Source organism: Struthio camelus, chromosome 2 (genome assembly GCF_040807025.1).
Source record: "Struthio camelus isolate bStrCam1 chromosome 2, bStrCam1.hap1, whole genome shotgun sequence".
In the NCBI taxonomy this organism is placed as follows: Eukaryota; Metazoa; Chordata; class Aves; order Struthioniformes; family Struthionidae; genus Struthio; species Struthio camelus.
In genome coordinates this window covers 166,863,986-166,889,918 of record NC_090943.1, presented here as the reverse complement: position 1 = coordinate 166,889,918, position 25,933 = coordinate 166,863,986, and the positions used below count along the sequence as shown (strand labels likewise).

At 39.7% G+C, this 25,933-nt stretch overlaps 1 protein-coding gene across 2 annotated transcripts in view; it reads left to right on the top strand.

Moving 5' to 3' along the window:
* Positions 1-25,933, top strand: part of FAM135B (family with sequence similarity 135 member B) — a 223,940-nt gene that overhangs the window by 148,689 nt on the left and 49,318 nt on the right. The gene's annotated exons all lie outside the window — the stretch shown is intronic.

The window sequence follows — 25,933 nt, the reverse complement described above, 5'->3', positions numbered from 1 at the left end:
TGGCAGCAAGAAGGAAACCTGGGCAGGACTGTACCTGAAGCAGTAAGGAACGAGTATTGTGCGTGTTGGTGAAAGGGTGTTATGCACATTGCCTTACTCAAGGCACGTCCCACAGTTTGTGCATGCCTTTGATCTTACTACTTACTGCAGGTGATAAGCAAGGCTTGTTGTGCAATTTTTAGTACAAAGTTGTTTGTTTGGAAAATACTGATTAATTGAATTCTTTTTTTTTTTTGTAGGAAAGTACTAGCTTTGAAGTGTTCTTTGTCAAAAAAATGTTCTAAGATCTAGAAACTCAACCCAGAATCCTGGAATTAACAAAATGGTACAAAGCCCTGATTCAAGGATCCTGATTAACATGCTACCCTCAGCTTTCCTCAACCTTTCCCATTGAAACTGTTCAGTTTTACATAAATATTAAAAATACATTGGCCTAGACAGACTGGTGCAGAACAATTATCAGGGAATTAACCCAGACTGTGAGAGAATGTTTGGCCTGAGGCTACTGTCCTGACCATCGGGTTGTTGTATGCTGCTGGCAAACAAACTGACTTCGTTCTCTGCCTCCTCGGTAGACAGCCACATCATATAAATTTAAATAACTAATTTAAGTATTCATCTTAGGAGACTAATCTCTGTATCTCTCTGTATATCACAAAAGACAGAAAGACTTCTTTGGAGAGTATTGCCTACGCTTCATTATCTTCTTGGCAAGTCTCTATCCTATGAAGACAAGTGGAATGACTCACTCTCCATTCCCATTTTTTCTTTCATTCTTCATGGAAAATGCTTAGTCTGATGTTGACTAGGAAACTTTATTTCCTTCCCACATGTTTTCCTCAGCTGCAAACACTATTTTCTACTCATTCCTGTTGATTGTTCTTGTTTGATTAGAGGCCATGATTTCTTTTTTTTTTGAAATGGTAGTATAATTATTATCCTAGCAGGTGACCTGTTAAAAGGTAAAGTGAAAGCACTCTATCATGAACCCGCTTTAGCACTCTGTTATACTGTAGGTAATCGGAATGTTACACACCAAACAGTCAGAAATATAACACCTCTGTGTTATATTTCTGGACATTCCACCTCTGTGCAGTCAAATTTGCATTTGCTTAGCTTTGGAAACCTGTATTCGCCATGACATCTGTTATTGATCGGAACATTTTAATTGAATAGATTGTGAGGGTGCTTTGCACGTGGTTTCCATGAAGTATGATAATGAATGAAGACTATTTCCCCTGGTTTAATGTAAAATACAAACTAGGAGCTAGGAAAGAAACTACTGTGGAGGTAGGCATAACGCCAGCTGAAGGGTTAATGACTGAATGCTGTTTTTTATGGGAGTTTGCATAGGGGCATAAGGGTTGAAGGAAGAGGAGTAAAACTATTTCTGGGTCAAGTTTACTTTCCTTTACAATTTTTTAGATTTCTTTCCAGGTTGTTTGAACGTGATTTTTTTTAAACACAACTTCAGCTATGATATAGATGTGTCCAGACTTTGTGAATTTTGCAATTACCATCAGTGGCCCTGAGAATGGATTGGTTTTCATTCCACAGAAAGCTCAGATCTCTCTCCTCACCTTATGTATCTTTAGGTTAGGTCTTGCCTACTTCATGTCCAAGTTAGCTCCCTGCTAGATACCTTAGCTCAAGATATACCTCAACACTGTTTGTTGGTAGGCTGTCCTGATTTGAAGCTACTGATTAAGGTCTAGGCTAAAACAATTAACATATCTTGTCTTTTAAGGCAGACAAAGATTCACTAGGCAGCAGGATATGGGAAAAAAGATTGAAGAGATTTTGGAGATTTCTCTTTTACTGCCTCATAATGCTGTAAAATAGTTAATGATAGTCTATCTTGTATTTTTTTTTTCCATCCCTAGACAGCTGAGCTTAGACTCCTCTGCTGCTTTTGTACATTTCTCTGTTTTTCTTGATCTGGGAAGTCTTCAGTGTTAAGCTCTTAAGATGCATCTCTCCTCAGACAGAGGGCAGATGTCCTCTGTCTCATGTCTTTGGAGGGAACTGAATCTGCTGGTCCAGTTCCATGTAATCCTGGGGAAAATGACATGTAATCCTGGGGAAAATGACACTGTCCCCATATTTCTACTCTTTCTGTTCTATCTGAGCTGTTCTGTTAACCTTTGAAGGCATGTAACTGTTGTTGTACGTAAAAGATGAAGTTTGCAGATAAATGTCTAAGCTTAATCATCTTTGCGCACAGAAGATGAGACTTTTTAACCAGAAGAACAAGAGTTGCACGTTGGTTCATTTAGCTGCAAACACCTGAATTTGACATCTGTACGCCCTCTTGAAACTCTCTGAGTTTTGCCAGTTCGTTCAGGCATGCCAAGGCTAGTCACTTCCTAGTTTTTCCAGCTCACTCTTTTCTGTATGATCCTTACATCTTTTCACTCTCACCAAAATTACTCTCTGATTTCATGGGGAAATTATGACATTTCCTCTATGAGGAAATTATGGATATTATTTTCTCTGTGAGCTTTGGCTCGTTCAATTCCTTTGCATCTATATGTTTCTGCTTGTTTGTCTCCCTTCTTTTTCTGATGGGATTTTATAGTAATTGAGGTTTAGCTACTGTGGGTAAACTGGAAAGAGCTGTTTCTCTTCCAGCCGCAGCCAAACTATTTTTCTGGAATACTTCCATTTGAGTGGAAACCTATAATGGTTAGGAATTCTTAATTGTTCCTGTATACCCCTCTTCCTCAAGTCTAGGAGCTGCATAACTTAAAATTCCCATGCAAATGGGTGTTTTGCTATATTTGAGGCACTTACTGACTTGACCAAATTCATAGGTTCAGTATAGATTCTCTAAAGTCATGAAGAAGAAATAGGAACATGGTCACGAAAGAAAATGTTCTCTCTAGTGTTATACACACAGTAGATGACTAGTTACACTGTTCAGACAAGATTTGAACATGTAGCTTCAGCAGAGTACTGGCTGAACTAAAAACAGTGTTAAGCCCTCAGGAAAGCCAGAACTGCACTAAAATCTGGTGTTAATACCACAAGGTCATGTCTTCCAGTAATGTCTTAGATACGAAGAATCTAAGAAGAAGATACTTCTACATTGGCATAGCATCCCTATGTCATATATCCCCTTTTGCTTCTTTAATTAGCAAGCTCATTGTCTGAGTAGGCCCATTAAATGACTGTAGAAGTTCTCAGCTAGTTTATGCACTCAATTTGCTTTTTCCTTCCTGAAAATGCAAGTGATTGCCTTCATTTCTAAAGAAAGTGCGTATCAATCATCAGCTTCGCTTGCCACTTACTGTGCTAATCCTCTGGTTTTGGGCTGCTGAGGTGCCAGTGCTTGGTGATAGATCTTGAAGGCTCCTTGTTCTGCATTTCTAACTTTTCAATGCAGAGACTAATTAAATGTCATCAGCTTTGGACTGTACAAGTCTAATTTCCTTAGCTTTCCCCAAGTGACCTCTCAACACCACTGGCAGTTTCCTCATTTCTCAGCTTAGGAGAGTAGTTATAATAGCCTATCCTGCTATTACAGTCTTGGTGGACTTTTGTTATGCCTCCCATTCTTTTTCCAGTTACCTACGCATCAAGCAAGGATCTTCCTTTCCTCCTTTCCTCATTTTCTCCCTCCCTCCTTCCCTAATATTTTCCATCTAGCTATATAGAAAAGCTTTCTTAAAACAAGGATACACTGCAGGACAAAGTGATTTCACTTCTCTGCTATGCTGCACTTTTCATTTCAAGCAAAGATAAAGACATCATAGCTATTTCTTATTGATTAGTGCCTTTTGTTGTTAGATAACATGAAGGAAGTTGCTTTTGCAGTCAAGAAAGCAATAGAAAACAATCTGAAGAATAAGAAAATGTGCTAATACTTTCCCAAGCTCTCTTCACCTTATAGCCAATATTCATGGGGAACATATATCTCTGTAGGTTAACAAAATGTTCAGAGCAGGGTCATGTCGGTGGTAGGCTTGGAGTAGCTAGATGATACAGACCCATGAGCTGTGTATGGCTGGCTTCTCTTATGGGCATCTGAATTCCCGACAGGGACTCGCAGACTGCTTTCCCCTCTGAGGAGGTTCAAGAAAACGTTTCAGATGGCACAAGCGCTGTATTGCACGTCTATCTGGCTCACACTTTCAGGTGAGCGCAGCAGCCATAAAAGCTGAGCACTGAAAAATATAGAGAGATCCTACATTTAGAAAGAAACAGAAGAGGCTGTTGGCAAAGCTGAACGCTAAACCGGCACACCGACCTTTTAGGTTATAGACCTTACTCTGTACCATACACTCCTCTGCATACATTGTTTTCAGGCTCTTTTAATGATTTCTGTAATATTGTGTATCATATGCCTGCTGTGTTATAATCAAGTTGAGTCAATGACATACCGCAGGTTATTAGTAAGCTGTACTCACAGTAATCTTATTTCCATTTGATTAACAGAAATAATGACTTCTAACTAATCAAATTAATTAGTCATATGGTTTCCCATTAATAAGGCACTGGTGTATGATAAGAAGTGTTCTCCTGCGTAGCATTCATATAACTATTACAATAGACTTAAAGTTTATCCATGGTTTAATACAGGGGCTAAGATCGTCTTTCACACAAAACTGCATCGAAGAGTTCTTTCGCATAGACAATTCACTAAATTTTTAACCTTCCCAGCAACATAAGACAAACCTAATCTATTTCGGCCCAACACCCAAAATATGATTCAAGCTCGCATTGCCATGTCGCACATCGGTGCTTTATTCTTCTGTTCTTTTCTACAGCTGAGGCTTTAGGTGGCCATACTTTCCCATGATACATCACTTTTTCAGCTCTTGGTCAAAGACAGTTGTGCACCAGAGAACAGCCTGCGCGAGATCCACCATGGGAGTTGTAGTACACCCTGAAGGCCCTGGGTAGCTGGGAGAAGAGGAATACATAGCTGCAAGCTTCAATCCCCTGCAGACATAGGAATGTTACTTAGAGTTTCCTGTTTTCTCTTTTTATACTTATCTGCTCAGCAACCATCTTTCTAACTTTGTTTCATTGTTCCTTTTTTCAGGGCATCTGGTATGTATTGACCCTAAAATAAGACAATACGAGGAAAAGATAGAGAAAGAGAGAGAGAAAGACAAAGGGAGAGAAGAGGGGGAGAAAAATAAAGAGGGAGAGAAAGAGAGAAGTGAAGGAAGGCGAGAAAAAGAAGGGGAAGAGGAGAGGGAAGGGGAATGGGAGACAGGAGAGGAAGTAAAGGAAAGGAAGACAGTGTTAGCTTTACTGAAGGACTAAAACTTTGCAAAACTCAGCTTTTTTTCCTTTTAAAGGAAAAGTACTGTGCATTTTTCTCCTTTTCTCTTTAAAACTATGTTTCCCTTTGAAATTAGATAGGGCTGTATCTCCTGCTGCATAAAAAGGAGCCTGATATGTCTATATGACTAGGAACCTATCAAGCCTTTTTTTTTTTTTTTTCTTCTTTATTAACTGTGTTTCAAGAGATGTGTTTTAGAAACAGTCTGATCTTTTATAAACTTAAGGCATAGTTAGGATTTTGATTTTATTCATAAAAAAAACTTGAATATTTAAAATAGCTAGCATAAGTTTGATTTGGATTTAGTTCATGTAACCAATCCCAACTTCAAAAGTGCAGTTTACATCAGAATTTCAGGCCTGATTGTTAATTTTACATTTAAATGGTTTTATTTTTGGTCTCAGGCTTCTCTGCCTTGGTGGGAGTCTGGCATGTAAAGTACCTATTTTATTTGTGAGCATGTATTTGCAGTTGGTAGTTTTAAAGAAACAGGACTCTTTCAGTGTACTGGTCATGCAAATTGTTATCCGTTGTGATTGGGACCCCAGCAGATGTCCAACACATAATTACTCTAAAATATTAAGAGAGCCAATACACCACTTTTATCAGATATATTGACATATATATTTAATCAGTATGTGCAGGACATCATTTGTGATAACAACTGATGAAGTTTTTAATTTGGAATTGCCCAGAGATAAATGGCTGATCTTTGCGAAGAACTGTAAATGATTTCCTTGATGTAGCAGAAAACACGGTAACTAGTAACGTGGCATTAGCAGGCTTCTTTAACCAACCGTTGGCACATTTCTTGTCTGTAGCTCTTAATCTTTGATCTGGTGCTTGTAGATCACCATGATGGCAGAGTTCAAAACTGAGGTTAAATTGAGATTAAGCCTAAAATATGATGTTGAAAAAACGTAGTACTCTCACCCTGGGTGTCCAGTGCAAATGTCTTGAAATTACCTGAAGATTCCTGTGAGATTCTTTTACAGACCAGGATAGTGATGGACTCTGCTCCTGCAGGAAATCCTTAAGCATTGTTCACATTGTACTGATAATTGGTTCCTTCCTGAAAATCAGTGGAGTTTGCATAAGAAATTTCACTTTTCATATCTGCTTTGTGCTGCTGTTCTGCAATGCATATGTATTGAAGAATCAGACTGCCAAATTCTCTTTGAAAATCTGTTTCTCTGCATCTCACTGTGAAAGAGTCAATCACGCCTAGATATGTACAACTGAAATAAAATTTTGTACAGCTAATTTAGAGTAGTTGTGAGTAGAGTGATTAAAAGGCAGACTCCACATGGAGAATTTACTTCTCTTTCAAATCTACCATTAAAAGTATATACTGAAGAACTTCTTTGGCTCCCATCACTGCAATTTCTCACTTTGGGGCCAAAATCCATTATGTAGCTTGTACTGTCATTCATTTGACTGACATTCTTCCTATTAAAGGTTTGCCTGTCTACAGATTTCAGCATTGATTTTAAGGAAGTTTATAGGAGGAGGTTTTGAACAAATGCTTGTTTCTTTTTCTGTCTATAAGTGGAGAGCAGACACAGCAGGAACAGCATTTCAACTCTTTGCTTTGGGCAGTGAACTTGGCTGCTCCCTACCTTTTGATATAGCGCTCTATGATTAGTTTTATTTTTTTCCTGGTTGTACTTTGTTGAAAAATTATCCTTATATGCCCTAAAGAACACTACAATAATTCCCACTGACTGATGGTAAGAGGGTTCTTGAAAGGAGACCTAATCAACTCCCACAGTTTCTGAGCTGACGGCCTTTCCAACGGGAGCACAGATGCCAACAACAGCACAGTTGAGATCCATCATCTGGAAGCTAACTCTGCTGTTGGCAACTGTCCCAGACAGCAGCTTGGGGACTGGGGAATGAGAAAAGAGAATCCCTGTTTTTCCTACCACTTTGTCTTGTTTTGTGGAAACAAATCTTTGTGTGACAGCAAGAGCTTGTGTCTCTGTTCGAAGCCACCATGCCAACCATAGCGACCCAGGAATCAGTTTCAGTTGATGTGAGTTATAAGTTTTGATGAAGTGCTTGAAAGTAACACTTAGAAATGCAGCCTTGGTGATATCAGCTTGTGTACAAATGACTGTCTGTGCTTCAGGGATGGGGAACTCACAAGTTATCCAAGGGCCTGAGAAGTTTCAACAGTCTGACCAACAGGGAAAAAAAAAAAGGATAAGAGACTAGAGATGGGTCACTATGTTGTGATTCTCAAAAGTCTTGCCAGTCAGAGGTGAATGCCAGTAGTCAAAGGTTTAATCAATATAAAGTATTTCTGAATCTTCAGGAACAAGACAAGGAAAATATAAGAACCCCTTCAGTACAAGAATAATGACTTTTGAAGCTGATTGGACTTAATGATTGGACATGTTTAAAGTCTGTACTGGAATATTTTGATGTATAGCAAAAAAATAAGCAATTGCTGGTTTGAACTGGGTAGTGCTTTAAGGAGGCATGGGCAAAAAGTTTGAGTGAAAATCAGAAAAAAAAAAACAAAACGTATTTTCAATCTATCTGCCCTATTTAACTCAGCGTTCAATTTTTTTCTTTTTTCTAAGTCTGAGTAGTCCTGGGCACAGGAGTGCTTGGCTGCACAGAAGTTAAATAGCCTACTTGAGTCAAGAAGGCTTTAGAAAGAACCTTGATAACTTATTAACACTAAATAACTAGATGGCAAAAGCTGGGAAAGGTGAATACAGCTGTTAGATGTATTTAGAAATGTGACTTGGACTGTGTTCTGCCTACTATTCCTGATACTGCAACAGAACTTGTGCTACTGCTTTAGTTATAATTGCCAACGTGACTGCAAGGTTCGCGTTCCAAGTGTACGCGCTCCACCATAATGGCATCTGGCACCATAATGCTAGGCTCTAGCTGACTCATTTGTTTTGCAAATCTAATTTCTGAGTTTGGCAGGAGGGGTTGTGAGAGGAAGTAGAACTAGCATCTAACAGTATTTCCTAACTTCCTGCATGTAATTTGTAACAGAAGAAGTTTTCAAATTCTGGGTAAGAATCAGTCTGAAATGAGATGAAAATAACGGCCATTCTTTGATGGTAGACTCTTTAGATCTGGCAAACACGACTGGGTTAGCATAAGCAGAACACCAACATTAGTGGAAAGTGAAGGATGTGCAAGCGTAATATGTTGTGACTGGGAACATTTTTTTAAAACCTCATAGTTTCAGCTCCTTGCATAACTCATAATGTGTGCAAGTATTCAGGGGGTGAGACATACGCCTATCCAGGTGAGAATTTGAGTCTAAAAGCTTACCTAGAGTAAGCCAGACGCAGCAAATTTGCATGTAAGCTGTACTACTCATGTGACTGGCATAAGCCTTGAGAAATACAGCTTCCAGTCAGTCCAGTTCTACAATAGCATTTACCTCTGCCATCCCCAACTTCATAGCATGGCATTTGAATAAGACTTGGTGTATTTACACTGTCTGGGCACTCAGTCACTATACCATACCAGGGTAGCTGGAGGTGTCATGCAGTGTGAGGGAGCATTATCACTGTCTGTAGCCTCTGCCTTCTAGCAAGACAGATACGATCAACAGCTTACTCCTGTCTCTGTTCCTCAAGCATGATGTCCCCAAGATTTTCCCAAACTCTTTTATATGTAAGAGTTGTGTATGATGAGTTGATGTACTATATGTCTGATGACTCTACCCAAAGCTCATTGTCATCTCACAGCTTTTTGTGAGGCCTTGAAGCGATCCGTGAGGTCTCTCTTGGAATAATCTTTATCTGGCATGAGTAGACATAGAGTTGGCTGATCAGAAGCAAAGATGAAGGCCTAAATAGGACTCTCAATTATCTCTCACCACGTAGTGGGCTTCCTCCAAAACAGGGTTGAGTCATGTTCCTGGGGGTGGTAAAGCACTGTTTCTGCTCTGCATATTGTGCTTTTCTGGTAAATAAATAGTGTTTGACTCGCCAGAGCTGTCAATCCAACCCCTTTTTCTCCTCTACTAAACCCACTAGAAATATTTTGTTTAAAAACATAAAATGATGCCCTGCAGAATAAATGGTAAGCTACTCATGGCTTATGAAATTTGATTGTCTTTGAGTGTAAATTACCTGAGGGCTAGTGTATGCACTATGCATAATACAGTAGGTATCTACTGGGCTAGGAAAATGAACCTGTGAAAATAGAATGCTTATGCAAATTTATACAGCTCCAGCTATTCAAAAGTTCCCTGTTACCTTGCAGTAAATTGTAGCAAACTAATGTAATTTTCCTTAAAGTAACATGCCCAGGAAAGTTTCTGAATAATCATTACTGCTGTTTCAGTGTTAAAATAGAAATTATCGTTTTCTGAATTAAGAAAAAGGCCTAAATATTGTTTTATAATTGGTTTTGCAATTTGATGTATGTTTTTAGGCACGTCAGACTGCTATAAATGAGTCATTACTTGGGAGTGTCGTAAGTGAGGACTTCAGCCATGCAGCATAATGACAACTTTAGGCATGGAGATATTTCTTGGCAGCAAAAGGCATATGCCCTCCTATGTCAAAGAAAACAGAGACCAGCAATACAAGCTAGGCTAAAGCAGAGCATTTCCCATGCAGACTAATTGTTTGCAAGAAGGAAGGTGCCTGTAGCCGGAGCTACAAATGATTCTCTTTGGGAGAGAATGGTTGAAATGAAGTAATATTGCAGAAAGAACAGATTTTGATACATAGCTATGAGAAAAATCCTATAGCTCTCATTCGGTCACTTTGAAAATTTCTCTGAAATTATCAGAACGTTGGAACTGTCTGAGCCACAAAAATTATCTTCAGCAAAATACCTGGGAAAGGAATGGAAATTGATCTGCTTTATTTGGTTTTACAAGAACCGTTCGAGTAGGATCTTGCAAGAGACCTTTTGGACATCATTTTTTGTAATACAAGAATGGACAAAATTCAATTAAGCTGAAAAATAGCATATTTAGAACCAGTAAAATTTTTTTTTTCTTCAGTTTTATAGAACATAAGCTAGCTAATGGAACTCATTGCCGGAAGGTGATCCTATGAACTTGGTAAAGGTTTGCCCCAGTTTTGAAAAGTGACAGCGCTGACAATTACAACAGTACCTGTTCAGAAAGGACATGAACTCTGGGGGCTGTGGCAGAAGCCAACATTTGAGCATTTTTCGAAGACGACCTTGCTTGAAGGAATGTCTGTCAGGTTTTAGGTGTAGGCATGTCTGTCAGGTTTTAGGTGTGTGTTTTCTTTTCTTTATTTGATACTTAACTATGATCAGTAGCAAAATGCAAGTCTCGACGGACTTCTGTTCTGATGCAGTTTGACGGAGCCTCTACCAGACAGCCTGTCTTGCCCACAACTTTAGAGAAAACTGAGAAGTTGAGTCTGAACCAAGTGGAAAGAGGGAGATCTGCAAGAACATTTGCAAATAATAATAAAAAGTAGTAATACTATCAATAGCGATATGATTGCTTCCCACCTCTTTATGACTCATAGGACCTCTACTTGGTAGAGGTGTGGCTGTGCGTAACAGACTGAAAGAAACAATAAAGCAAAAAAATCTACCTTAGTAACGAAAAGTCAGACTGTTTAAAAAACGAACCCATAAAGGTTGAAATAATTTGTCGCTGAAAAATGACAACTAAATATTTCCTCTTTAGCAATTCTTTGGCAGTGGTGCTAATGTTTATATTTGCCAAGTTTAGGAACAGACCGAAAGTAGTGTCATGATTGTTCTCATTTTTTTTCTCCATTTGAGGAGATGAAGCTAATGAGCGAGCATGCAACAACTGCCCTGATTATGACAATCTCCACGCTGAATTCTGGGAAGGTCTCTGAAGTAAATAATTTGGATGTGCATGGCTGATCCCATCTCCTTTCTTCTCTCCTTTGAGACCCTGTGCGATCACATAGCAAAATGACCCCCTTGGAAGTGATCTTCAGATAATGGTGATTGTAAAGGTCATATCAGAGGCCAAGCCAGTGGGAGCAGAGGAGAGGATTAGAATTCAAGGTTATCTTCACAAAGTGAAGCAGTATGAAAAGCATGGGGTGCAATTCATAAAAGTCCTGTTCATAGGCAGGAATTATTGTTCTGGATTAGAGCAAAAGCTCAGGCCTTTAGCTTGATAGGCGATATAGACAAATGCCTTGATGCTCTTGCGTCCTGTTCTTCCTATTGTTATTTTTTGTCCTGCTTCTTTGAATTCTAGGTTTCTCAGGAAAGGGAAATCTCTTATTTTCTGTTGCGTGAGGCTTGAATGCTGGTCCTCAGATTTTGCTTGTGGGAGTGTCAAACTAATAAAGATAAAGGTCTTTTCTGCAAAACCTTGGAATGGAGATGAAAGGAATTTGAGGAAGTTCATCATCTCATATGAGTGGGACCTGCTTTATGATAGTCTGTTTAGCATCCCTTCTGCACTCCTGTCCTACCTGATTCTTTATATATTCCTCTCTTTGAACAGGAGGATCCTGGTCTTTATCTTTGAATCTTTTCTCTGCAGCAGTTTCAAACACATTCATCTCAATGTTACCTAAGAAGCAAACGCTATTTCTACTTGCCAGTCTTATGCCAATTGTTAAAGGGGAAATATAGAAGCAGAATACTCTTCTCTTAGAGTAATATAGCAATCCATTTCCTCCCAATTCTTATTACTCATCTTCCAGTGCAGGAATGCAGTCTCATGTCTTCATCTGATTTTTCCTTTCCTGTAGACCATGATCCGTATCCACTTCATCACCAACATCCCCGCTCAGTAGCTGTGGACTCTTTTTCCCTCTGTTCAGACTACAGGTAATGCTGGTACAAAGTCAACAGGTGGCACAGAGGAGCTCACCTTTTGGCTCAGATCCACAGGTTGCTTCTGTGGATCACTTGAGTGTGATTTCTGTTCCACCCAGGTCATAAGCACCGTAAGAACTTCTTGCTGACACCTTTTCCTCTACCTCTAGATTTGGAACTTAGTCTCCAAAATAAACAAATTTTCAGACCACAGTGATATTAAAAATCCATCTTTTACACTATGCAAATTAGTGCTCCGGTGCTTGAAGTAATTAATTCTTCCTTCATATATAGACAAGTTTGCAGCTGAGCATAGTTTTAATTCAAGAGAGCAGCAGGATGTGAGGTGGCTGCTCTTTTGATTTAAAAGGGCAGCCTCATGTGCTGCTGTCTCAAGGCCTCAATGTGAACTCTAGCACAGTTTGTTGGGAAGTTTCGCTAGGGCTAAGGTAAGTTTTCGTTGTGATGATCCATTGTATAAACAAAGCCAGTTCGGTTGCTCTAAGTTGCTACAGGTTGCTTCTTTAATGAGAACACTGAGTCTGATCAAGTGTTTAGCAACAGGACAACAGCTGTGATCCTTGTCCTCTGATGCCAGTGATGATGCATCCTCATAAAAAGAGGAATCATCAGTGTTTGATTACTGCAATATTCAGTCTTGATTCAGCTTCATCTAAATTCAGTGAACACTTTGGAAGGGAAAAAAAAAAAATCCAGATTTCAGAAAGTCCAAATGGAAGAGCTATGGGGCACGTGCACTGGAGACTTAGGCTTTTGCTCAAACCTGAGTGACATGCAGAGGATGTGGTGTCATTCTCGTTCTCCTCTTAGATGTTGCAGCCCACTGGTATGCCATTTTGCCAACAAATTGGAGAACTCAAACACTGTGATAAGAGACAGGAACACAGGGATGTCAGGGTCACTGAGTTTAGTCCACGTCCTTTGTGGAAACCATGAAGTTAGCATTTATCACAGGAGGATGAAATAGATATTCCACAGGAACATCTTCTCTGCATCCTAAAGATTACCTTTCCCTGCTTAAAAAATTGCTGTACCATGCAAGGTAGTTCACTAAATGATAATTTATTTATCTTCACAATATACAGATGTGTTTTAGGGAGGTTTTAATTCATATCTGTAGTGGGTTAAGAGGTCCGTTATGGCGCTTGCATGATACGTTTTGATGTGTTAAGCCAAAATAATTTAATAATTTGCAATTACTGTTAAGAATGCCTTGGGGGAAAAAATAAAACAAAACGAAATGAAAAGCTAAAAAATCTCCAAATCTTTCATTTCACTGTGAACAAGGAGATAGCCTCTTTCCGAGTAACACCTAACACATTTTTGACCTTACACTTTCTTTTTGACACATTGAATTGTAAAATCAATTATTCCCATAGCGGTACGTGAACAGAGATTCAGGCCTGCAGTCAGCTTCTCTGTGGCAGTGAGCGGCAGCATTTGATAGAGCCTGGCATTTCTAAATAGGAAGCTACGGTTTTCCCTGTTGCTTTCATTAAATAAAGAGCATTTAAGAGTGACCATTTGCCCCTGGCTCTATGCATCAGCAAGTGTCACGGAGCGAAATGCCTTGATGCCTGCAGTATGATGCCAGTATATTGGCACTGTACTTAATGGCATATTGTGCCAAGCACTATGAGAGAAATAGCATGATCCAGAGAACTGGTTTTAAATAATTCATTCAACAGATCCATGCTGAACCACGTGCCAGTGCACAACCAGGCAGGATGGTCTCAAGCAATCCTGCTGTTTTGGCCTTGGCCTTGTATGGGAGGGGGATCACCTGGGGGTAAACGGAAGGCTGCGTAACCCGGCCACTTCTACCTCCTCCCTTGGCAGGCCCGTGCCTCGGGGCTACTCCAGCCCTAGGCGCGTTAGAAATCCCTTCCCGCTCAGAAAATTAGCACCAAGCTAAAACAGACTGATGTTGGCCTACATCCTTTAAAATTCGCGTAAGGAATATTTTCTTGGCAGTTTTCCAGGCATTTCCGTGACAGTTTTCTTCAAATAAGATATTTCTTTCTTGCCTTTAGATTCGTTTTTCTTCTTATTTCTCTCTCTACAATGTAGTTGCAATAAGTAAGATACATCCAATTAAGCTCTGGCTCCAGTGCTCCTTGGCAGTGCTGAGTGACAAGATGTTGGCTATGCGTCCCTAATAAAGTGATACTCTGGCAAAGCATCCTTGGTTGGTTCTTGTACCAGCCATAGCCATGCCCTGCTACAGGGAACACAGTGAGGACAAAGCAAGGTGGGACAACCGCTTCCCTATACACCTCCTCACCTTGACCGTAGGTCCATTCAGGTCTTGCTTTTTCTCCAAGTTGGAGGATTCCCAGGCTTGCGCTTGGCCCAGACTAATGCACATACTGGGGCTGGTGGTCAGAAACCGGCTCAGTATGTCCTAAACATTAGCACTGTTTGAGGAGAGATGGTATCTATCGCAACTCAGGATGCCCTGTGGTGCTGCTCCTTTGCCCACACCTGGTTCAGAAAGAATTGCTCGTATGATCTTTCTGAGCCTTAGTTTCCTCAGTTATAAAACGGAGAAAATGGTACTGACTTATTTTTGATGCACCTCAAATTCTACAAATGACAATCACTGTATTAAATAAGAGCCTATTAATCTGTGTGTGTGGTTTTTATTGCAATTGGTATTCCAGTATTTCCAGGCTGGAATAAATATATGTTGAAAATGAAAGCCTGATTCTTGCTCCAAAAGCTGAAATATTCAAAAATTAATAAAATTAGGATTCATTTTACCTCTAAGCTTTCAAATGTCACAGATCACTAGGAAAGAACAATTCAAAACTTTATGAATTACTTTTTTGTTTAATAAGCATTGAGGTGGAACTTCTGTGGCCAGCTGTAAATGTCTGCATTTGATCTCCTTGTATATTATTCCTTCATACCTGGGCCATGGAAAGCCATACATGGGCCATGGAAAGCAAGGAGCATTTCACAGAATCACAGAATCGTTTAGGTTGGAAGGGACCTCTGGAGATCATCTAGTCCAACCTCCCTGCTCAAGCAGGGTCACCTAGAGCATATTGCCCAGGATCACATCCAGGCGGGTTTGGAATATCTCCAGCGAAGGAGACTCCACTACCTCTCTGGGCAACCTGTTCCAATGCTCTGTCACCCTCACAGTGAAGAAGTTTTCCCTCAGGTTCAGATGGAACTTCCTGTGTTGTAGTTTGTGCCCGTTGCCCCTTGTCCTTTGGTTGGGCACCATGAAGAAGAGCCTGGCCCCACCCTCTTCACACCCTCCCTTCAGATACTTGTACACATTGATGAGATCCCCTTCAGTCTTCTCCTCTCCAGGCTGAACAGGCCCAGCTCCCTCAGCCTTTCTTCAGAGGAGAGGTGCTCCAGCCCTCTAATCATCTCGGTAGCCCTCCGCTGGACTCTCTCCAGGAGTGCCATGTCTCTCTTGTACTGGGGAGCCCAGAACTGGACCCAGTGCTCCAGGTGAGGCCTCCCCAGGGCTGAGTAGAGGGGAAGGAGCACCTCCCTCCACCTGCTGGCAACACTCTGCCTAATGCACCCCAGGAGACCATCGGCCTTCTTGGCCCCAAGGGCACACTGCTGGCTCATGGTTAACGTGTTGTCCACCAGCACTCCCAGGTCCTTCTCGGCAGAGCTACTTTCCAACAGGTCAACCCTCAGCCTGTACTGGTGCATGGGATTATTCCTGCCTAGGTGCAGGACCTTGCACTTGCCTTTGTTGAACTTCATGAGGTTCCTCTCTGCCCACCTCTCCAGCCTGTCCAGGTCCCTTTGAATGGCAGCACAGTCTTCTAGCCTCTCCTCCCAGTTTAGTATCATCAGCAAGGGATGCATTATTTTGAGGGAATAATGCATCATAGCATCAACGTTTTTAGTGGTGGGAGGGGGGGAGGAGGATGAACTATGCTCTGAAAGCACCTCTTTCTGTCCGTGGGCTAAGAGGAGAGTCGAGGGTGATTGGCTGAGCTGGAGATATTTACGGTCCAAGTATGTACGATTTACTAGATACTAATCTCACCCTTCCTATCTGAGCAAACTAGGAGAAGTGTTAGATCTTTGGTCACTGCCTCCCGTGTAACCAGCTATAATCTTTTTAGAACAAAAGTATTAAGATGCTATAAAATATAGGGAGCTTTATTTACATACTTACTTACTGCATCGAGCAGCAAATGGCAGGGATGCAAAGAGCAAAACTCCTGTACCAGCTGCTAATCTGCATGCCCACATAGCGTAAGAACACCTATACCCCAGCTGGAGAAGCAGATGAACATACCTTTCTTTACTGATGCGTGTAAAAGTTTATTCAAAACACTTTTGGTGTTTTCAGCTGTCTAACGCAATTTCTCGTTCATTATGCCACTGAACAAAATGCCTTTGTGTGTGCACACATACGTGTGGGAGAGACAAAGAAACGTTAACAAGTTTCCTTTTAAAACCTGACTGGTTTTGTGCCTGCTGCCTGCAGTGATGTGTAATAACACGGCAGTTCTTCAGCTCAGGGGTCCTTGTTTGATCACAGCAACAGGAGTGGATTTGTTTTCCTTATCTGTGGGTAAACAGCATGGACTCCAATTAATCAGAAAGGACAATGAACTAAGGTCCTCTTTGATGTCCCCACTGTGTTATTTCATTTAAGAAGTCTGAATTTATGCTATAGAGATACGTATGTATACATATATATATGTCTATATATGGGTATGTGTATGTGTATAAATACACCTATAGCGTATGTGTGTTTGTATATATAGATAGAAATATACATATGTATGTATGTATGCATATATATGTGTGTGTAGGTATAACGATACACACACAGAAGGGAATACACATACATACATACACCCCCTTCTGCATTAGCTGCCCTTTTTTTTGCATAAATATTTCTGTAAGTCTGGACATCAGCCACTGTTTGTTCCATAAAATAAAGATCTGGCATTCTTATATCACCTGATAGCCAAAGGATATCTACGTACGTTGCAAATGATCCCTAAACCAGACTCTTAATACCTGCAAGACGAAGATATAGATTAGCGTATGCCGTTTTCATACGTAAGTCTAATGGAAGGAAATGAAAGAATGAGACTTAACTTGTGCCAGATGATTCAGTGCTCGTCTTGGAGGAAGTATGCCTACTGTCGGGCTCCTGTTCTAACTTCCATAAGACATCTTCCCTGGTACTTAATCTACTGCTAAAGAAATGTTTTTATGGCTTTAATTATCCCCTCAGTGATGTATAACCCTAGAGCTTAAGTGGAGGAAACAGATTTTTTTTTTCTTCTTATTCATCATGAGCAGAATTGTTTAAATACTTCTCTAGAAAACCCTATGTGTGCTTTAATGCAGAGAGTCATCATGACTGTAGTCGCTGGTGATGATATATTAGGATATAACTTGATCTCCAAATGCAAAGGTCATTTTTCAAAGTGATGCAGGAAATAGATTTGGGAGAAACTATCAAGACTTCAGAATTTAACCTTATTTTATGTTGCAATGAAATTTAAAAAATTGACATATTCCTAAAACAAAACTCGAGAGAAAAAGTACTGCATGTGAAAGTCAGCCTTTTGCCATGGACCTTTAAATTGTATGATATAATGTAAAATCTGACCATGATCTTGGCTAAAAAAAAAATGCAGCAAAAAGTTTTCTTTGAAATGAAAAATCAAAATGCTTTGTTCTGAGAGTTTCAAAATAAGACATTTTGACCTTGCTGGGTATTTTAACAGATTTTCTCCTAGAAAAGCACTTTAATGGGAATCGATGTGACCTGTGAAAAATTTCACTTTACTGGAGTGATAGTTTTTTGTTTTTTTTTCCTACCACCCACTTTCCTGGCCCCTTCTTTCTCAGCCACATGCTATTAAGAAACCTACAGCTTGTATTCTGGACAGAATCCTGCAGGTATTGAATCCTGAGACACAAGCATTAGAGCGGGTCAGCGTAATTCTCTTCTACCTGCTCAGAGAACAGCTTTTTTTCCAAAACTGGTGGTTCCTTTATTTCAACTGTTTCAGTCACATACCTTCAACATAATTGATCAGCCTTGCTATGCTCTTCCTGCTAATCTTGTGTGAAGTGCAGATTATCACTGGCTCTGACTCCAGTCTCAGCTATTTTTTCTACCGTATTATCATCCAAGTGGTTTTAGCAGAGTAACTCTTACTGTTATCAGTTAACATATGCCAGATCAGGTCCTATATTTATTAAATATCAAGATACCTTTGCTTACATACCACATTTAGTCAAAGGCCGAGCAAACCTGGTTCCATATATTGTCAATAATCTCTTCCAAGCTAGTGTCCTTTATTGACACCTCCGGATTAGTGTTGTTAGTATCACATAAGTCAAAGGTGAATATACTATATCGACTTTATTTTTCACTAACTTTACAGCTTTAGGTAATGGACCATCATATCATACAGGAGACTAGCAAATAAATATGAGCAAGAAGATTTATTAAGTTAATGGAATATGCATATTAAAGTGCAATGTAGTGTGATAAATCTGTTTATCTTACATGTTTGACTTCATGTTTCACTATGTTCGATGCAAGACACTTAATTTTCCCAAATCTTCCGTAATGGTTTCTCCCGTAAGAGTCTTGTTTTCCTGTCTGGAGATATGAAAGGAATGAGGTTTGTAGGAGCTGGCTTACATGTCCATCCCTCAAGAAAGTTCGGTGTTCACCAAACTGCTGGCTGCTAATTGAATATGCTTTATTTGCTTAGGATATCAGGCTAACGAGGAACACTATCGCACTAGAGAACAGCATCCACACCTTGGCCACTGTGGACTGTCTTGTTTCTGAACTATGGCACGCTTTCGGATTTGCCGATAATTTTTCACAGCCTGGCACAGGGTTCTAGACGTTATTTGCTGTAGATGACTGAGGAAATTACCGAGGAGGGGGGCGTTGTTTTAGTTTGTATTTTTTTGTAGCTGAATAGTAAAGTAAATATATATGTATATGTAGGTGTGTATATATGTGTGTGTGTCTATATACATATATATCCATATTGCTATGCACACAGACACATATGCACTATATACACATACACATATATGTATACACACACATGTTCTTAGCCAACCCAAATCCAGAATTTTTCATAGGTTTCCATGAAATAGTTTCATTAGAACTACTTCATTTTAAAACATTGGGATTTTTTTTTTTTTTTTTCCTGTGGATTCCACGACATTTCTGCCGCAGGAATTGCTGTAAGGCTCCAAAGATGGCATTCCCCTGCATCTTTGGTCTTCTTTCATGGTTCACTTCAGCATATTTATACCACACCCTGTTTATGACAAATGCTTTTTTGATGTGCAACCATTGGGGTAAGAACATCTCCTCCTCCCACCACCGGTTCATTGAGGAGGCATCCTCGGTTCGTGTCGTGCAAAAGTTTTATGTTCGCAGTACTGATACAAATAACAGAAATGCTTCTTTTCCTTCAATATGCATACTTGTGCACTGGTTCATGTAAAAAGGGAATATTTTCTCTGTGGGTTTACTACTGCTTTTCCAGGAAGAAATAAGAATCAGAGTTAAAGGAGGGAGGCAACGGAAAGTTAGGAGAAAGGGAAAGCTAAAACCATTATAGTCACTTGGTAAATCTGTGTTTGCTTGTTGTCTCTGTGGATGGCCTGATGCATCAGACTTAACTTTCATTGGGGTTTCTATCTTAACTGCAATACAAGAAACATGAATCTACAGGAAAGTAAGATTATGGTTCTGTGCTTTGTAAGATTTTTTGTAAGACGTTTTTCGACGTCTATAGCAAGAGTTATGAATTTTAGGGATAAGTAAGATATGAGGGCAAAATTCAACTTTATCTTATAATTATGGAGTAGCCAGCTATCAGAGCTGGTCCTGTGTGCACACCCAGTGCACTTAGGCACTCATTCCCTGGTGATCCAGGAACTCCTCAGCTAGTCTTCCGCGTAGATGAAACAATGGACCAACCTGAAAGAAGGTGGTAACAGTTATAAGTATTTGACTTATTGCCTAGGAGATCTCCGGGTGGGAATTTTAGGTGGGTTGAGGTTGCCCCAAGCAGCCCCTAGACCAGCTGGCAGGCACTGCTCATACCTTCAGTGTGAGCAGTTAATATTCTGGATGGGGAATATGGTCCTCCCAGAGACTCTTCTGGGAGGTTTCTGCTATAGAATTGACCAAACTGAACATAGTTAAGATGCTTGTAAGTAGTCGGTAGGAACTGTTCCTGCAGAAGCAGAAATGGTCACATAGACCAGTCTTCCGTAAATGGTTGAGATATTTAGGAAATATTTTGTATGTAGTTTAAGATACTCAGTAGCAGTGGATGTGCTCATAGGACCACAGGACAGTTGGATATAGGAATTCAGCAGAGCAGTGGTTCAGGAAGTCTCACTCGATCCAGCTGAAGACAGCACTGCAGGGACTCTGGTGGCAGAGACTCACATTGCCAACTGGGCAGCAACAGACTTTCCCGTTCGGGAGGCTGGATTCCCCATACAAGTGTTACCAAAGGATCCCAATGAATTAGTGGTTTTTTTTTTATTTTTTTTTTAAATAAACCATCATTCCGTGAGTATTGTGCAACAATTGACAACAATAATTGGCATAATATAATTCCTGGTATGCAAGTAGTTATCTTTGTGAATGTGAAAGAAAAGCACTTCTACCCATACGTACCCATATGTTTTCCTAACAACCAGAAATTGTTATCTTTTAGTCTTGTTTTTCTTTTCTTTTTTTTTTCAAAAAATGATAAAGAGGTGTAAGCACTAATATATCTCACACCATAATTATTATTCCGTTTGAAACCACCAGCTGACATAAGATTTTGTATCTCGGAAAACTGCCTCCAAAGAAGAGATGTAAAACGTGCTCGGTGAGTTTGAAGGTATACCAATAGTTGCGTGCTAGGCAATCAGTCCGGGCAGGCAGACAACTGGGCAAACGCTGTTTTCTCGGAGACCGTATTCGTCTTGGGATGTTGAGATTTGTTCATCTGTTCCAAGCAGACTCGCTACTTTTCTCTAGATCTTTACCAGAAACAGGCAAGGTAGGCCAGTACTGACTGCCAGAGACTGCAAAACTTGTCTATTTAGTCTGGAATGGCTTTTTAGTATCTTAAAATTCTTGTCAAGTAATTTGAATTTGAATTATGAAGTGCTATTTTGAATTAGATTAAACGCAAAGGGTCCAATTTACCAACTGTTAGCTCTGTTGCTGAACATTGCAGAAAGTTAACATAGCTGGTGAAATTACTTTAATACAGAACAAATACAAGCAACTTACAGTATACAACAAAGCGTAAAATCCAATTGGTATCTTTTGATATTAGATGGATCTGGTACACTAGAAATGGATAGTCACAAATTGTTCTCTGTATTAGAATACTGAATTGGCATGAACTTTATTTAATTATAGTGTTTGCTTTTCTCAAGTGATTTTCCTATCTCTTATTATAAAGGAAAAGAACATTTATAAAGTAATACACTCTAATTATAGAAGAAAACTGTTGACTGAAAAGAGAATTACAAAGGACACATTCATTTAAATAGGTCATTTATTTAAACATATTCATCAGTGCTAATGTCAAGGGTTTTCGTTTTTTTTTTTTTTTTGACAATTTTGTTTGTCTGGGTAAACTATTAGAAGAAGAACATCTTATGCATTTCTGTTTAATTTTGTGAGCCATTTATTAGAAGGTAATTTATCTCTAGTATTATAAAGAAATATGTCCTTATTTGTAATATAATGATGGGTAGAGTTGCTTTAAATATAGCTGATGCTGAAACTTGGCATCTAAATTCCACCCCAAGCAGCTGTTTGAATTCCTGCCAAACTCAAATCTGCAGACCTCCTGTCAACTTCAGAAAGGTCAGGCTTTTCTGTATCTGACCAAGTCATATAGATAAGTAATGAAGTTCTGTGAATTGTGAAGACTAAAGACCTTACTCATGATCCTTTTTATTTGCAAACAGGGGACAGAAGGACAGGGATAATGATGATCCAGTGTCAGAATCTAGCTTGTCAGAATGCAATCAAATTGAACTGAAGCCTTTACATTTTTAAAATACTTGGCAGTTGTTTTTATATACTATTTAACTAGCTTTTTCTTTATGTCATCATTACTCAATAAATTGAGAAACAGAGAGACTAAGGCTATGTTTACATGATCCTGCATTATGCCTTACAAGCATACCATAAGTGCTGTTCCTTTTTGCTAAAATGTGTACATTTAAGGTATCACCTGATTTTTTAGAAGAATGGCTTTCTCTACTTCACCATTGAGAAGCTAGGGAATAAGAAGCATCTTATATCTACTTTCCGTACAAAATAACCAGTTTGCTGTATCCCTTCTAGTTTAGGGGGCACAACAAAAGATCAGTTTGCCGTAGGAGATTACATAAGGTACAACGTTATCATTCTTCTTGTGTTCAACTTTTCAAATCTAGCACTCACAGGATTAGTTCACTCTCCAAGGCTGGTACAACGCTGGCCTCCCCTGAGGTTGCTGGTGGTAGGTTTACCTCCCTACTGCTGACTTGGTAAACATGTAGAAGAACCTCATGACAGAGTTCATTCGATTGGTGCTGGAAGAAAATCTCATTTGGCAGCTGATGGGACAACTTTATTCTTTTTTCATCTGGGATGAACACAAGGGATACTCTTTCAAACACCATACACACACACACACACAAAATCTTAAAGCAAATCATTGCAGAGTCTGCATTTATTGGTGTTATTTGTTTTTTTTTTTCTATTTTTTTTTTCTGCCTCCTTCTTTTTCCATCATCTTTTGGCTTTCCTGATCTGTTTTGCCCCTGATGCTGTTGTCATCATGCCAAACTTTACTCTGGTGTCAATATTAGTAGCTTCTGTATCATCATCCACCACTGCTATCCGAATACATCTAGGTGGTAATTCTAGAAATGAAGAGTTGTCATACATTCATTTGTCCCAGAATTTTCAGAAGGAGAAAGGCAAAAAGCCTGAGATTTAGGCTAATATTACAGATAGAGAGGGTCTTGGAAAAGGAAATCAATGCAGATGCATTCTGCAACTCGCACAGGAAAAGCTGCCTTTACATACGAACTAATGGGATTCAAATAACAGTAGATCAAAGAAATGAACTATAAAGGTCATGAGATGCTTGGACAAGCAGACTAGCATGTAATTTTACATTAGATTTTATAAGTCCAAGGCAGCTATCATGCTTTGAGCAAACTGGGATTGTTTGCTTCAGTGTGACATTTGTTTTAACAGGAGCTGCATCTTAAACAGAAGTAAACCCTTTGGAATATAAAATATCTGTCTTCCTAATCCAAGAGACTTAGAAAGCTGAGCACTCTATAGCTGTTTTATGGGTCATATCCAGTACTTTTTGTCACTGCTAGTTTTGCAGTGATGTTTTTCCTTAGAATAGCATGTACTATGTTTGCTACTGAGCTCAATTTTTTTAACATTGTAGCCTGATTCCTTATTTCAGGCCATAACCTAGGAAGTAGTGGATGATCTAAATAAATGCATAGAAGAAAATGCAATCAAAGTAGAGAATGCAAAAGGTTTTCAGTCTTCAGATCATCCCAAAGGAGGACGTTTCTCGGCTTACTGAACAGTGACAGACAAGCTGATTTAGCTGCGGCAGTTCATAATGACATCATCTGTTAGATGTTGGCCCTGCTGTGGTCCTCAGCAGATAAGGATGCACAAACCTCGGTTCACATCCACTGCATTAGCTTAAACTCTCCCTGAGGTGGGTTTAATAATCGCCGAGTTATGTCCTGCTCTGCCTCCTGTGCGTTTGACAACTTTCAGCAGAAGACAGGAGCAGCCTTGTGAGAACACTAAAGTTTCTGAGGGATCTGAGATTTGGAAGTTGACGTCTTTTTCCATCGTGCTCACTTTCCACCTTGACAAGATGATTTTTCAAACAGGGATAGCTGTTCCTGTTAAATAATGTGTTTTCAAAATCAGTTACCAGGAATTGCATTAAGACGCTTCGGCTTAACGATATGGCCTCTTACGCATACACAGCGTGGCCTGGACTCTGCCTGTTCAGCACTGCCTTGAGTTACGAACTCTGCAGTGCTGTTCCTTGTTCTTCTCACACAAGGGTATTCTCAAAGCATAATGCCTTATTTTGGAAAAGATGTTCCTCCCAGAGAGCTGGGACAGGAAGAGAGAGGAGAATTGGAAGAAGTACTTTCAATCTTCTATTTACACATGTGCATTATCAATATCTCAAAGTAATTTGAAGGAATCTTACACACTTTCCACAGCCTACTAAGGCTGGAGTTGTCCCTCCTGGCTGCTTTGGTGGACAGCAACAGAAGATGGAAGATGGACTCATTTGGTGTGGTCATATTCAGTGCTCCTAATTCTATATGTCTGCAATCCGTAAGCTTACATTTATGCTTCCTTCACAATCAATGGGAATAAACAGCCATGATTCCGTTGTTTGATATGTACCTTATAATGAAAAGAATCATTCCCTAGAAATATCTTTTTCTCTATCAGTTCTCCATCTCTCAACAGAGCTGGGGGTGGCTAGTTCAGAAATAGCTGTCTGTTTGTTTAAGTCTCTCTGTCAGGGCCCAGCATTTTCTTGCTGTTCTCAGCTCTTATTGAAGATATTTATCTATCTTTCCCTTTTACAATTTTCTCTTCAGCTGGAAGATATGAAAATGGAACCCTTCCGTATGAGAAATACCCTGAGTTAATTTTTCTTTCACTGCAGTGCCTAGTATTAGAAGATGATGCTCCATTAAGAAGGAAGCAGAAGAAACAGCTTGTGTTTCATCTCACTCAGTTTCGTCTTACATCTACAAAAAACCCAAAAGACTTGATTCTGCGATTCTGGTCCTTGCTTTACAAAGCAATTATTCTGCTTTGTAATTTCAGAGCTAGATACTGCAAGTCTGTGTCTGTACTCTGCTTGTTACAGCAAAAAATGCACACCAGCATGCAAGTGGCAGCTATGTCTTCCTTATTCCAGTCCTGGAGACTACCTGTGTACAAGTCAGAGCTACTCTCAAGTTTCACAAGCTGAAATTGTTTCTGAGGGACATTGACATTACATTTGAGGAGTGCACCATTTGTTAACTCATTTTTTTTTTCTTTGAGGCTTAGAAACAACCTATTCCTCCATACACTCTTGCTATTCACACGTAGAACAACACAGTGACATCAATCCCAGAGCTGTCTTTAGAATAAATAAGTAAATTTAAATTGGCATTCAAACTTTTCAGGTGACAGATTAGTAGAGGAATGACTCCAGGTGCCTGCTGCTTTTGCAGGGCAATGTTTTTGAAACTAATTGGTCTGGGATTTAATGTTAAAGGACTGTCAGAAATATCTGACCTTTCATATAGATTTTTGGATTCATATTAATCTAATTTATGTCCTGAAATCTTGAGTATGTCTCTAAGGTTAATTGGCAGCGATGCTCGAATAAGGACACAGGGTAGGGTAGGTATATGGTTCTCATCCCTGTGTTTACAAAAGAGGAAGTAAAATTGAGGTCCTTCTTAACAAAGGAAGATACATTTCAGCCTCCCAAGGTGCTGAAAATGAGAGGTACTGGCAGCATCTTTGAAAACTATCTGGTCACTGAAGGATAGAAATAACCCATATTAGTTTGACCAGTGAATGTACGGGTCAGGGGATTTTCCCAGTGTCACACTGCAAGCCTGATCCATCGCTAGGGACAGAACCTGTCTCCTCTCATGCCTACTAAGGACAGCCTTGGCTGCAGCAGTGGCCACGTGACTGTGGAGTTTAAGGTCCTGAGACAGCTGAGCAAGACAAGCAGCAGAATTATAAGCCTTCATAAG